The 14,705-nt window shown below is 45.1% G+C and overlaps 1 protein-coding gene across 3 annotated transcripts in view; it reads right to left on the bottom strand.

Moving 5' to 3' along the window:
- Nucleotides 1-14,705, bottom strand: part of LOC138570801 (uncharacterized) — a 941,103-nt gene that overhangs the window by 881,225 nt on the left and 45,173 nt on the right. The window lies entirely within an intron of this gene.

Below are 14,705 nucleotides of genomic sequence, written 5' to 3'. Positions count from 1 at the left end.
GTAACGCATGCGAGAGATACCATTGTAAGGGGGGCACAACTCAGTGCAGGCTAACAACTGAGTGCGGGGCCCCGCCTTGGGTAAAGCATGGTAGAATTAGAAATGAGAGTATGAATGTGTGAATGAGAACGTGAAGTTAATCATGTAATCACGGTCATCGAAGCAAAAGCACCAAGGTCGGAGTCAAGGAGCATGTTTCCCTAATATCCCCCCGCCTGTCTAGAACCTCCCCCTAAACCTCAATACGGTTATCCTACTTCCCCCCCCCAAACCTATCCAACCCGTGGACCCCAACCCCCCTTTCCCTGTGGGGGTCGCAGTGACCTGTGTTTATCTACTCCACGTGCCAAGACCACCAAGGGGAGGTAGGAGTTCTTGCTACTTCTGCGCTGGGACAGATCTCGCCACGACAAGGGGTTAAATTAGGGTTAGGGTTGGGGTTAGGGTTGGGGCTAGGGCTAGTTTAGGGGTTAAATTAGGGTTGGGGCTTGGGTTAGGGATGGGGGTGGAGTGGGGGAATCTTCCCCCCCCCAATATACACAAAACTTTAAAATGTAACAAGGGGCTGGCCAGTGCTGAAATTTCAGCACTGGACATCTCCATGTAACGTTTTAAAGTTACAAAAAAAGCATTGAAATGATACTTTTAACATGTGAAAGTGCATTACAATTGAAACCAGTCCATGTCTAGTGTCGATGGATTGGTTTAGAAAGAAATGCATTTTTGCATGTTAAATATAGCTCGTCAAAGCTTTTTATTTCGAAACTTTGTTATTCGAATTTCTTTTTTTTGTTGAAAAAATCTAGATAAACCAGGGTTGAATAGGGAAGCTGGTAGGCATGCGCCTTGCGGTACTCCCGTATTAACTGGGCGAGCATCCGAGAAAAAAAGGGAGAGGAGGGTTATTTGTTTCCTGTTGTTGAGGAAGGAGGCGATCCATTTGAGAGCGGTTCCATGGATTCCTAGGGAGTGGAAGCGGTCCAGGAGGATTGAATGGTTAATTGTGTCGAAGGCTGCAGACAGGTAGAGGAGAATTAGTGTAGCGCATCCTGCAGTCTGCTGTGATTTTAAGATTGTCCCAGATTGAGGCCAGAGTGGTTTCGGTTCCATTTCGCGGTCTGAAGCCTGATTGGGCGGGGTCAAGGAGGTGGTTGGATTAGACAAAGGCGTTTAGTTGGGAGTATGCAGTTCGGTCGATGAGTTTTGCAAGGAATCTTGTGTTCGAGATTGGACTGTAATGTTTGGGGTTAAGGGGGGGGTCAAGGGATGTTTTTCTTTTAAGAAGAGGCTCGACATGTGCATTTTTGAAGGCGTCAGGAAAGATTCCAGAGCTGAGGAAATCTTTAAGGATGGTTCTTGCATGCTCTCCTGCGCAGGTGGACAAGAATATTTCTTTGAGGACTGAGGCGGGTAGGGGTCTTGGGGGGAACCAGAGGGTTTGCGATCAGATATAAGGTCAAGCAATTATTCTTCTCTGGAGATTGTTTTGAAGGAGTCAAAGGTGGGTAAGGTGGGGGTTGCGGCGGCAGGAGGGGGGTGGTTGTTGGATTAGACGGTATTTGGGGCGGGGAGAGAAGGGAGAGTTTGTTGTTAAGGGAAGTTGTTCTGTCGAGAGCAGTGGTGTAGAAGTGAAGGGAGAGAGAATCGCAGAGCGATTGTGATGGGTTATATTGGGCAGAGGTACAAGTCGGTTTGACAAATTCAGTTAGGATTCTGTGGAGTCCTTTGCTGCGGTTTCCACAGTTGAGAATCCGATTTTGTAGAGGCTTTTTTTACTTTTCAAATGTCTGCTTTGTAGTTGCGATGGTGCATGGCGAAGGTGGATCTACTGAGACTGTAATTTTCTGCTCGCCATTTGCGTTCCAAGGATTTATTTAGTTTTTTAGCATTCCTCAGTTCAGGAGTAAACCATTTCGGGAAAGGTCAAACGCGTGACGAAGAGGGCCATGAGGGAGTGAGCGGAATTAGTGATTCATTGAGCCATGAGTCAAAGGAGTCGATGGTTAAAGATCCATCGGGGGGTGTTGTGGGGGGTCTGAGAAGCAGGGCTTCGGCTAGGTCAGGGAAGATCTTTAGTTTGTTCCGGCTTTTGCGGTTAAGGGTGGCAGTGGGTTTAGAGGGTGGGGGCAGGGGAGAGGATGGAGAAAGGGACATCAAAATGGTAGGACCAGATGAATGGTAAGGGGGGCTAGATGCATCAGATCATGGGAGCTGAAGATAGCATCTACGGTGTGTCCTTTAGAATGAGTTGGACCGTTCATGTGAAGGGAGAGGTTGAGCGCATCAAGACTGTCGACCAGTGAAAGGGTCATGGGGTTGGTGGGGATGTCTAACCAGATATTGAAATCTCCTACGAGAGTCAGGGAGGGGTGGTTTACTTGAATGGTGGCTACAGAGTCACTACACGCTACTAACCGCCCACCCCTCTTTCAGTTCTGCCAGAGCGCCTGTGGACCATTTCCGGTGGCGACGGTTTGCGGTACAAATACCTTTAACATATGTCAAGAGAGGTATAACTGAGCAGGCGTGCTCCTGTATGTATATTACTATAAAGCCAATTTAAGTTCGGTTATCAAATTATTTAACCATCCTGTAGTATGAACTCATTCCTCCCAGTGAGTCAGCAAAAGGGACACAGACTACTATCAGCGTCCATGAGTTTGATTGGTCAGTAGTTTTAGGGGCCGTCCTCGCGCCCCTTTTTTAAAAATAGGCATTACAAATGAGGCCCTCTAAGATTCCGGAAAAAGCTCTGTGGAAGTTATACTACTAAATAATATAGTTAAGAGATCCAAGATGGCCACCATTGGGTAATGACGTGTAGTCCTTGGCCTGCCTGCAACGTGAAAGAGGCGGGCTGGGCAAAACTGCAAAACCCCCTTAGATGGGGAAACACGTGAAGGAGATGCTGGAAGAAATGCATGCCCCCTCGCCATAGTAGAAGGGGAAGCTACAACCGACAGAAAGGACGGGGCATTGCCTGCACAGGCCGGATGAAGAGAGGTGGCAGCTCGAGGACTTCAGCATAATTGGAAGAAGCAGGTGATCGCTGCAAGTACGGTTGGCCCTCCCTTCCCGGGCCAAAAGAAAGACGTCGGCAGTGGAAGAGTGTGGCTGCGGGACCCATGCTGAGGGACGAGATCGGGACGGGACCCATGAGGCGTGCCGATGAAGGAGGTGTACCCCGGCTCTGAGGGACAGGGCGAGTGAGAGCGTGATCCAGGGTAAGGGACAAGATTGGTCCGTGACTACCCCGTAGAAGGAGGCGCACCCCAGCTCTGAGGGTTTGCGGGAGGGTGTGTGATACAACGTCCATGGACCATGCTGTTTTTGCAGGGCTGATCTGAATACACAAACAAGGGACAGACTGCCGCTAGGAGTATACCAGTAAGCCCTGCATCTGCGAGGCTACTGAATGCTTAATATATGTTTGATACATATGGTGGTTTGATGGTATTCTCCAGCTAACAGCTACGTGGTGAATGGAGTAACGGGATGGCAGGGTGGTGATAAAGAACTGGGACAACGGCCACAGGGTATTCTGATGAATTGTGAAACAAAGTAATTGGCCGAAATAGTGGAGAAAACGCTAACTCTACCATATGGATGTGAGCGCAATCTGGACACAAAAGTCAATTAAAGGGAGATAGTCTGAAGTTGAATAGCTGGGGCCGGATAGGATAGGCAGTTGTTCCCTGATGAGCTGAGACAATCGCATTACTGCCGGAATAAACAAATGTGCTTATGACTCATATTGGCGACAATCCAAGATGTTGAAAAATAGAGAAGCAGAGAAGTTCTAAACCCTTGGTAGAGAAGTAGATTTTGGGCTGTAGGGGGTGGAGGAAAGCCCATTGCATAGTACCGGTAAAGCCTCCCTGATGCCAAGACTCAAAGGAAAGGGCACAGTAGCTAAAGGAAGACCATCGCCAGTGGAGCAAAAAGGCCAAATTGAGCACTGCTGGAAACAGAGTGAAGAGGCAAAGGCAAGGGGTGAGGGGAAAGAGCTGGAGGATCAGAAAGGGAAAACTCAGGAGATCGGGGAAATGGCTTTCAGCAAGGAGGACTTACAATAATGCCTTTGCGGAATGGAAGGAAAGGTTCACAAATAAGTTTCAACAACAGTTTGTCTCATTAAGAGAAGACCTGTTAAACTCAATGATGGAAGTCATGGGGGAAATTAAAGAATTAGGTCAAAGAGTGGAGGTTGTGGACCAAGGGCTAACGGAGATATCGCAGGAAGTGACACAGAACAGTGAACTGCTAGAACAATTGGACAGAGCCTCACACAATCTAGAGATACAAGCAGAGGACTTGGAGAATCGCTCAAGGTGGTCAAATATTAGGATGAAAGTATTGAGTGAGTCAGTTCTAGATGAAGACCTGAAGGGCGTAACGCAGCACCACTTTGGAAACTTGCTGACGGAGGTACCCCCGGAGGATATAGAATTGACCGTATTTATAGAGTGGCCCCTAGGAGGAGAGAACCAGGGACAAGGCCCAGAGACGTTCTTGTTACCCTAACTTCAGATGGGATAAAAGATAACATTTTACGCACAGCAAGGATGGAGGGGAATATCACAGTGAATGAAGCAAAATTTCTGCTGTACCAAGATTTGGCTCTGGCAACCCAGCAGAAGCGAAGAGGAATGGGTCAGGTTGCGTGTGCTTTCATTTCAAGACAGATCTCATACAAATGGATGTTTCCGTTTGGATTGCTTTTCAACTTAGAAGGTGAAGTGCTGACGCTGTTGAACCTGGAGGAGGAAGAAGTACAGGGAGAAAGACGATCGAGGATCTCCTCTCAGCGGGGAATGTGAGAAAATGGGACTGGTCCATGGGAGAAGATGAGGAAGAGGGGTAAAACTGAAAGGCCCGCTGGGGAGAGAGCAAGGTGGCGGCGCGGAAGGAGGAGTTGAAGGAGTTTCATAGGCATACAAGGAAGTGCTTGCATATAATGGTACAAGTGAGTTACAAGGGGGCGGAACAATTGGGCAGTTAGGAGAGGCCATTGGCGCATAATGTCTTGGAATCTAAGGGAAGTATTAGGATACTTCCCAACGGGTGGGACATCAGGAAATGTACTAGACCTTAGCTTGGGGGCTATGATATGATAGTTTATTTATATAGCGCCTATACACAGTGTGTTTCAAAGAGCTTCGAGCTGCAAGGGAGGGAACAAGGGAAAATACAATGACATTCTTACAGGCCATGAACAGTAAGGATGTGAAATGAACTATCGTACTCGGCCTGACGACATTTCAGATAGTGCAAGAGCTAAGACGTAGATAAGGAAGTGAGGGGGAGAGTGGGAAGGAAATGGAAACAGATAGGTGACTACCATACTAGGCCCAACGACATTTCTGGTAAACCAGAGAAAACAAAAAGGTGACCAAGAGGGGTGCAGAAGGGCGGGGAGGAACAAAACAAGCGACTATCGTACTAGGCCTGATGACATTTCAGATAGTGGTGGAGGGGGGTGGGGGGTAAACAAGTAAGAGGAGGGGGAGGAGACACACTAGGTTGCTATCATACTAGGCCCAGGGACAACTCTGATAGAGTAAGTGCATAGAGGTGAGGAGGGAAGGAGATCGAAAGGGAGAGGAGAGAACAGAGTAAGCAGTCAAAAAGAGTGGAGAAGCAAGAAGAGCGGCGAATACAATTGCAGAAGTCAGTAGTAACACAATGTTGCAAGCCTGGATACAAGATGAAGATGGAACAGCATGATTCAGGGCCACCATGAGAAAGGGTGACGCATCATGAATCAATGAACTCCACAAAGGTCAAATCCAGCATTGGACACAAGACAGTGAAATCAGAATGCATCAGGACAGATTTCTGCAGAAGTAGCCTGGAGAGGGAGGGGGAGCAGGGTAGAACAATCGAGCAAAACAGGAAACACCTGTGTGCAAGAAGGGGCGGGGGGGTACAAGGGAACATCACAGAGGGACCAGAGGGGTGGGTATGGCCTGTGGGGACAGAGGGAGTAAACACATGTTGGTGCATGCTTACCTGCTGTCCGAGCAGGCGTCGACGAAGTCGTCGAGGGTTTCAACGACTTTTGTTTTTTATACAGTGTCGGGGAAACACTTGATTCTCGAGGATTCTTCAACGATTTGACGTCGACTCGAGTCTTACGAGTTTCACCCATACTACTGGGTTTTACCACAGTAGTTCCTGACTTCCCTGTGTCGTCAGGATGGAGCGACCGGGGTCTGGCTCTTTGGAGGCTTCTTTGAGGGGGTTGAGGCCGCATTCTCAAAGACCTCCATCATCTTCCCTCCAAATTCTTCCCATTTTCTTGGGGAATGCGACAGTCAGGCATCGTACAAATTCGGTAGATGTATTGGAAGATGAAGAGGGAGAGCTATGTCTCCTCAACCTTTTTTGAAGAGGAAGGTGAAGAGCGTCTCGATCTACTGCGAGATCGAGATCTCAGAGTGTTTACGATCCGATTCTTTCGAATCGCTCGACTTCTTATGTCTTTTTGACAAGGCCTTCGAGGAGGCCTTAGAAGCTTCCCGCCCCACCGCCAGTTTACCTTTCCTCTCACGAAGGGCCTTCTCCGTCATCGACTGACAGGAGCCACAGTCGCGGTTCAGTGGTCTGAACCTAGGCACCAAACACAAACACGGTGAGGATCTGTAATCGACATCTTCAATCCGCAGTGGATACATTTTTTTAACCCCATCTTGGGAGTAGAAGGGGTGGAAGAAGAAGACATTGTCGGAAGAAAATTTCGAAGCGCCGGTCTCGAGAGCAAAGCAATCAGAAAAACGGAACATAAGCCAACGGGCACGGCACAAGCTATTTATACTGATGGTGAAGTCGATAGGGTACGGAGCCCGTCGAGGGACATCGACGCACAACCTCGTGCACTGCGCCCTCTGCCGAGAATTTTTTTTTCTGAAGCAGCGAAGTTGGCATGATACGAATATCATAAGATTATAAAATGAGGAATACGTGGGAGGGCACAATCCATTCGAAGAATAGATCTCTGAAAATTGTGATCAAACTGTCACCCATGAAGCGACTTGGGATGCCTTTAAGGCAGTAATGCAGGAGGAACTTATAGCTTTGAAAGCCAGGCAGGACAAACGGAGAGCAGAATTGGAGGGGTCCTGGAAGAGCAACTGCGAGAGACAACAGGACAACAGGCTATCGCGCAGCATAGGACGAGGGCTCTAGGTAAAAGACTGAAGGAATTACATAGCCAGTTAGAATTATTACGGACTCGAAGGGCTGAAAGATCTTTGTTTATAACTAAACGTAGGTATTATATAGGTGCCAATAAGGCAGATAAACTACTAGGTCGACAGTTGAAAGGAGCAGAGGCAGCTAATATGGTTCAATATAGGCTACAGCACCCGGATGGAACTTTGACAGCTGAATTGTAGAAACCTTCACCCAACATTATGAAACTTTGTACACATCAAATTACCCAGACACTCAGGACATTCAACGCTACTTTATGGAAGTGACTCTGCCAATGATAATGCCAGGGGAGAGGGAGGTATTAGAGGGGGATATTTTGGAGGAGGAGGTGAAGACAGCAATAAGGGCATTGCCATTGAATAAAGCGCCGGGACCAAATGGGTTCCCTGCGGTTTAAAAAAAAAAAAATATGTAAAACAACTATCCCCCAGATTGGTGGGATTGTTCAACATGATAGTGGCAAATGGGAGGGTTACGCCGACTATGGCAGAAGCAAAAGTAGTATTCGGGGGAAACCTGGCAAAGATCTGACAAAATGTGGGTCATATAGACCCACTGCACTAATGAATATTGGCGCAAAATTATACACAGGTATTATAGCGCCAAGATTGGCACCACTCCTTCCGGGTTTAATCAATGCTGATCAGTCGGGATTTATTTTAGGTCGCCAGATTTAAGACAATATAACGAGGGTGATTCATTTGATAGACAAAGTCAATATTAAACTAATTCCCTCAGTGTTCATAGCATTGGATGCCGAGAAGGCGTTTGATAGTGTTGAGTGACCTTTTTTGTTTAATGCTATGGGGAAAATGGGAATGGGGACTACATTTATAAAGATGGTACAAGCGAATGATCGGACCCCCCACCCCCACGATACGCTTGGCAATTAATAGATATTTCCATAGATATTTCCCGCATTATAGGAATAGACAGAGCTACTCAACAGGGATGTCTGTTGTCCCCACTCCTCTATGCAATGTACTTGGGGCCGTTTTTTTCATAAAATAAGACAGGTCGACGATAAAGGGCATTCCTCTTGGGGTAGGGGGAATCACAGAGTTGTTGCGTTTGTGGACAATATGTTGCAAACTTTGAGCAATCCTGAACAGTCTATAGTGGATATAGACGGGGTTGCAGGCTTGAAGATCAATAAGGGCAAATCAGATTTTAGATTCAGGTCTTACTACCATACAGAAGGAGGTTTTACCCTCTTATTCTCAGTTCGTAGAGGCAGATACCTGCATTAAATATTTGGGAGTTAATATTACTAAAAGGATCTCACAGCTATATGAGAAAAATGACCTGCAACTATTACAGAAGGTTAAAGAGGAGTTGGGGAAATGGTCCCCACTTCGTATTTCATGGTTATGAAGAGTAGCGTCCATTAAGATGGTAGTCCTCCCTAGATTACTATATACATTTCAGGCTCTTCCAATAATGGTACCGCACTCCTTTTTTAAAGCTCGGAACAGAAGGTTTTCAAGATTCCTATGGTGCAATAAAACCCCTAGAATTGGGCTCCAAACAATAATGGCCCCTAGAAAAGGTGGGGGAATGGGTTTACCAAACTTTGTGAAATATTTTGAAGCCACGCAGCTACAGGTTGACAGGGAATGATTTACGGGAAACACTACAAAACCTTGGGCAAGGATGGTTAGGGCGGTGGCAGGGTGTTTCGCTGGAGGGGGTTCTCTGGCTATATAGATGATAGGCCCCCAAACATGCAAGCTAACCGGTTATTAGCTGTAGTGTGAGACATACAGGACCGACTGTTGGAAAAGGGAAGTTTGTCCATGCGCCCATCCCCGATCACGCTCTTATTTGTGAATCCGCAATTCGGTCCAGGGGTGGTACAAGGAGCGTTTAGGCAATGGCAGACAGCGCAATGTATAAAAATGCGAGACATGGTGCAGGGAGGAGCTCATTTGAGGATAGTAAACCGTATTCTAGCCTGTCCTTTTGTAATAGACCAATCAACTATCAGTTGAGACATTGGATAGGGGTGACTGGTGGCAAAACAGCAGCGAGGGGAGAACTCACAGGGTTCCAAAAATGTATACCCACACATACGGGAGACAGACAAATAGTGTCTAAGCTATAAGGGATTCTGATGGAAGGAGAAAGGGAACAGACCTGGGGATATATGCACAAATGGGAGAAGACTTTGGAAGTGGAATTATCTAGAGTTCATTGGATAAACAATGGACAAAGATTCCCAAATTGACAAAGTCGATTCGAATTAGAGAAATGTGGTATAAGATCATGGTTCAATGGCACTATACCCCGGAAAAGTTACATGCAATGTTCTAACAGTAACGGAACAATGCTGGAGAGCTAGGGGCAAGAAGGGGGATTGGAGACCTATATGGTGGTATTGTCAAAATTTGAGGATTTTCTGGGAAAACGTCATGCACGATATAAAAACTATGATCCCCTCAAATGTTGATCTGACGCCTACGGAATGGCTGTGTGGTTTGTTCGAACCAGCGTCACAACTGTTCACTAAGCTACATAGCAAAGCCTTTATGTTAATGTTAATAGCGGCACAGCTGGTTATAGCTAGTCCGTGGAAGCAGAAGAAACCACCAACAGTTAGAGATTGGCTATGGGGGTTTATGGCAATGGAATGGATGACGTATACCGTGCAAGGACAATATGAAAAACTTCAACAGGAATGGGCACTGCTCTTGGACTTTCTAAAAGGTGACTTTGTTCAGCAATGGTGTCCGCACAAACTGAGCATTTTTAACATTATGTAAAATTTGAACAAAAGTCTTTAAGAGATTAGTGATATTGCAACTCTGCCGAGGAGATGGGGAACAAGGGGGGGATAATATTGTTATAATTGAACATTTTAAAAATTAAAAATAATATAGTTAATACACAAGCCCAAATTGGGTTTGTTAACTTATTTTTTTTACTTCATTTTATTTCCTTTGCCCCGCAACTGTGCCGGTCACTGACATACTGGGGGAAGCCAGTATCTCTGTCCAGACTAGGGAACAGTGATGCACTAAAGATTCTCTCTTCCCTACACCTTTTTCTTGGATTGTTCAAAGAAAAGAACACCCTTTTCAGTAATAGATAACCCCTTATTAACTAAACTAATGTACTTTTAACACACACGCATAGCGTAGCAGAGCAGAGCTGCAGAGTCATCTTAAGTAGTTTTGGGGCCCGGGCACAGCCATTTTTTAAGCCCTCCTCCACTGAACCAAATAACGGGAACCAGAATATCTGGTTGCGGCCCCCTTGTTGCGATCACAACCCATAGCATGATCAAAATAAGCATGGATACTCCCTCAGAGTCCCCTTACCTCTACATTCTTGCTGTAATCAGAATAAACAAGTAGCAGTTCAATGGCAATATTTGCAGTCCACAACAAGGGTACTTGTATTCTAGCATAAGATAGGTACATGCCACTTTTCATCAATGGCAGCCACAACAAAGGTACACCTGCCATAGTATAATCAGATTCCATTAAAAAAGTGTACATCATCCAGAATAGACCGATTACTCAGATTATCTGTCTCGCAGAATGCACAAGTGCTCAAGCATGGATGCAGGAGAACAATTGGAATCCAGGAGGAAGCTACACATGCCATAGCATAGATAGTGGATAAAGATTAGAAGCTACCAGGACTGTGTCCCTACCTAGGCAGACTGAGGTTTGAAAAGGGACATGGTTTTCAAGTAGTGTTGCTATTAGAGAGCAATGGAACAAATGTCTAATGTGCAAATATATCAATGCTCGTTGTCATTATAGAAAAACCAATGCTGTAGAAAGTGAAACCATGAGTGATGCTTTTTTGAAGATTATACCCAGAAAACGGAATCACTGTTTTGGGACTATTTATTTTGAAATGTGAGGCAATATGAGATTATATGAGAAGCCCAGGATCACACATTTGTTAAAAAGGTGATGCTGGGATTTTACCCCATTCTGCAATGTCTACACTTTACTGATTTCTTTTCCAGATTTTACCATTAACTAAACTGTGTAGAACCGACTTATAAAGGACACAAATCACATAACCCAGCATGACAATTTTTAAAAACAGAATGTTATAGAAGCTTATGAAAAACTGAAATGATTCTAGCTTCCTTGTCTCCATCGTCAAGGAAGGTATACAAGTATCACCACACTAATTGATGTGATCTCAAAAGATTTTATCTGCGTTTCGCTTGTATTTTTCTTTTTTTTTTTTTAACTTTGTATTCATTGACCATTGGTGTAAATAAAACATTCCAGGCAAGTAATGACTGGTACAATATAAATACATCATGGTACAATTTTACAGCACAGTGATGGACAGTAGACCGGAAGGCGAAAACGATATGGATCTATGACGACGTATTGTTTCTGGTAAGATATAAACTGAAGTAAGCCCAAATGTCTTTAGGAAGGTTAATACTCGGCAATAGAGTAATATACAGTTCTTCTTTGTCATTTGGCCCAGGTGACATCGCTCAACCACATCTCATGCGTGGACGGTGTTTTATGCAATCTCATCAAGATTGCACTTTTAGCTAACAATCCCAAACACAAAATCCTTTGCTTAGTAACCTCCATTTTCCCTGTGTAGCCCAGTACACATTCTTACACCGTTAAGTTCAGCTGCTGATCAAATAGATCATACAATGTGTTAATGACAGTATACCATTCTTCCTACAGTTTAGGACAGGACTACGGCATATGTAACAGGGTTGCATTCTCTCACCCTGGTCAGACAGACTGAAACAAGTTCATTCTCATTGGGGCTTGGGGGGGTAATACAATCTGTTAAAAATCTTGAAGTGTATGAGCTGTATGAGCGTATATTTTGAATTCAGAGACAATCCTTTCATCAGAGCGCATATAGCCTCCCACTGCACATCCGTGAACTCCATTTGGAGTGGCTCATCCTTACTGAGTTTGTGCCAACTTGTATAGCATGGAAATACTTTTCTTACCCACGGAGGATGTCTGCAGTATACAATGATGGGCATGCATGTGATGAAGGTTCATCGGGGAACATTGGCCATTAAGATTTAAATGCTGATCGCATACAGATGGTGCAATGTGTGCAATGGACCATCCCCCCATGACTGCTTTCAGGTCTCCCCAGCTCACAAAGCGGCCCTCCATTTTCAAATCACTGATGGTCAAAATACCAGCTGCACTCCAAAGCCTTTAAATGCTATCGGTGGTGGGAGAAAACATTGACATCCCCCATAATGGGAGTCAAGTGTCATACACAAATAGCAGCTTGAGCTTGGTAATCCGTCTCCTGCACGTCATCGAGGTCACCCCCACTGGATTGAACCGATGTATTGGCTGATATCCACCACCTGCCAAACGCGACGGCAGTGGGACTGGCCGACACACATGCTTGAGGCGGACATGAAGCAATGTAGTGGTGTCAGCCGACCAATAAGTCGCATTATGTATTTTGCGCCACCAAAAGTAGTATAGTCCTAGGTCAGTGGCGTTAAACCCTCCCTCATCAAACAGCCAGGTCAGATGCGGCCCACTTCAGTCGGACCGAGCCACCAGCCCAAATAAATAAAGATGCTGCTTTGTATAAGGTCTTGGAATAGTGTGCGGTCTGGCCAGAGCAGTATGTTATGAATATGTTATGAAACATGTACAGCAGTTTAGGTACCATCATCTTAATTATGGATAGCCTTCCTGCTGGAGACATCAGCATACTGTCCCATCTCTGAAGTTTGGCTTTCATGTGCCTAATGTACACACCCTAGTTTAGTTCCTTAGTCAGCACTGGGGAACGAGCTATTGTAAGTACAAAATATCGAATTAACCGTGCTGCCTCAGCATGTGGGAAGGTTCCTGCTCCTCATCGGCCAGTGGGCATATTTCCGACTTGTTGTTTAGACGCAGGCAGAGTATTTGCCAAACTCCTCCACTACAGTATCAATTCCTTTCGGCAGATTAGTTTCAGGATTCCTAATCTGTGCATAAGGAAATGACCTCAGTCTTCCCTCCTCTCTGTACACCTGTGGTACGGTGCTTGGAGTATATCCTATCTGCAAGAGGTTCCATTACCACGCAAATAGTAAAGGGGACAGAGGGCATCCTTGCTTAGTCCCCCCACCTAAACACAACACACCCAAGAGTCACGCCTATTTGTACAGACCCGGGCAAAGGGTTGTCTTTTGAATTTTAAAGCGTCAAATACGCCCCAAAACAGAGGCTTGTGAAATTGTTATTTCTAAACATGCAGAAAATAATGTACATCGCAAAAAAAAAAAAAAACTTTTTTTGTGTTAAATGAGCAGACCTTAAAATATGCTTGCCAGAGGCTTGCAATATCTGTTGCACTTTCTTCTGGCAAGAACCCCTTTCACTCAAAGGGCCTGCATAATAAGAAACATCAGGTAATGAGCTAATCAATGCCACCAGAGTCTGAAAAGGCAAATATTTTCAAAGAAGATAGCACAGGAATGTCAGTGATATATGATTTATCCAGGATCACTTTATTGGCTGCTGGCAAAGCCAAGTACAAGCATGAAAGCTTTGGTGCCACAGTCTTCAATTTGGATACCCAATTATCTCAGCGGACTAACACTTAGGCTCAGCATTGAAAGGGGGTGCCTAGGTTTTACAACTATCCATCAGAACAAAACAATTTCTTGACCTTCACCACACTGATGCTACGTTTGGCTTTTTAGTAACCGCCATCTAGTGCAGGAACAATGCTGACAATAGCACCCATTGCTCTACAAAACAAAGTACATATACATGCAGGTTTATCAACAGACATCGGAAAGGCTGAGTCAGTCTTGCTAGAGTTTGGTATTGTAATCATGCAGATGAACACATCTCTGCAGTGAGTGCTTAATATACTGAGCTTAGCCCATCGCAGCACTCAAATGTATCAATATGCATTTCAACTTTGACTAATGCACATGGATCAATGTAATCCACACAGAAAGGTGAGGCTACTACAGGAGTTGCGCCCTAGTGAACGCACAAACTATGTATACCACAGTGAACACAGAAACCATTACAGGATGAAATTCATACTTAACAGACAAGCAATAGGTTTAGAGCTTCAGTAGCACAATAGAACATACCCTGACGTGCTATTTGGTAAAAGAGGGAACCAACTTCCTTATCTCAGGCAGTCATGTGGGGGCTTCTCCCAAGGTGGGAGCCCGGTTCAAGTGCCCCTTTTGCCCTCCCATAAAGACGTCTCTGGGACACTGCATCTGGTCACAGCGGTTAAAGAGTTTAGGTAAATGGACAAGAGTATTGGGGTATGAAAGAGGGTCTATATGAAAAGCCAAGTTTTCAGTTCTGTTCAAAACCTGGAGAAAGCATTCACGTTTCAAAGATGGTGGGGTAATGAGTCCAAAAACGAGGGTCCTAGCACTAAGACACAAACACCTCTGGTTATGCAGTTTATATGTTGAATTAACAGAAGATTCCTTTTACAGGATCTTAATGGACATGAAAATTGATAGGGTTTATTTTTCTTGGCTA

Source organism: Ambystoma mexicanum, chromosome 1p (assembly GCF_040938575.1).
Source record: "Ambystoma mexicanum isolate Mex_15411 chromosome 1p, UKY_AmexF1_1, whole genome shotgun sequence".
NCBI lineage: Eukaryota > Metazoa > Chordata > Amphibia > Caudata > Ambystomatidae > Ambystoma > Ambystoma mexicanum.
This window is presented reverse-complemented; position numbering and strand designations above follow the sequence as displayed.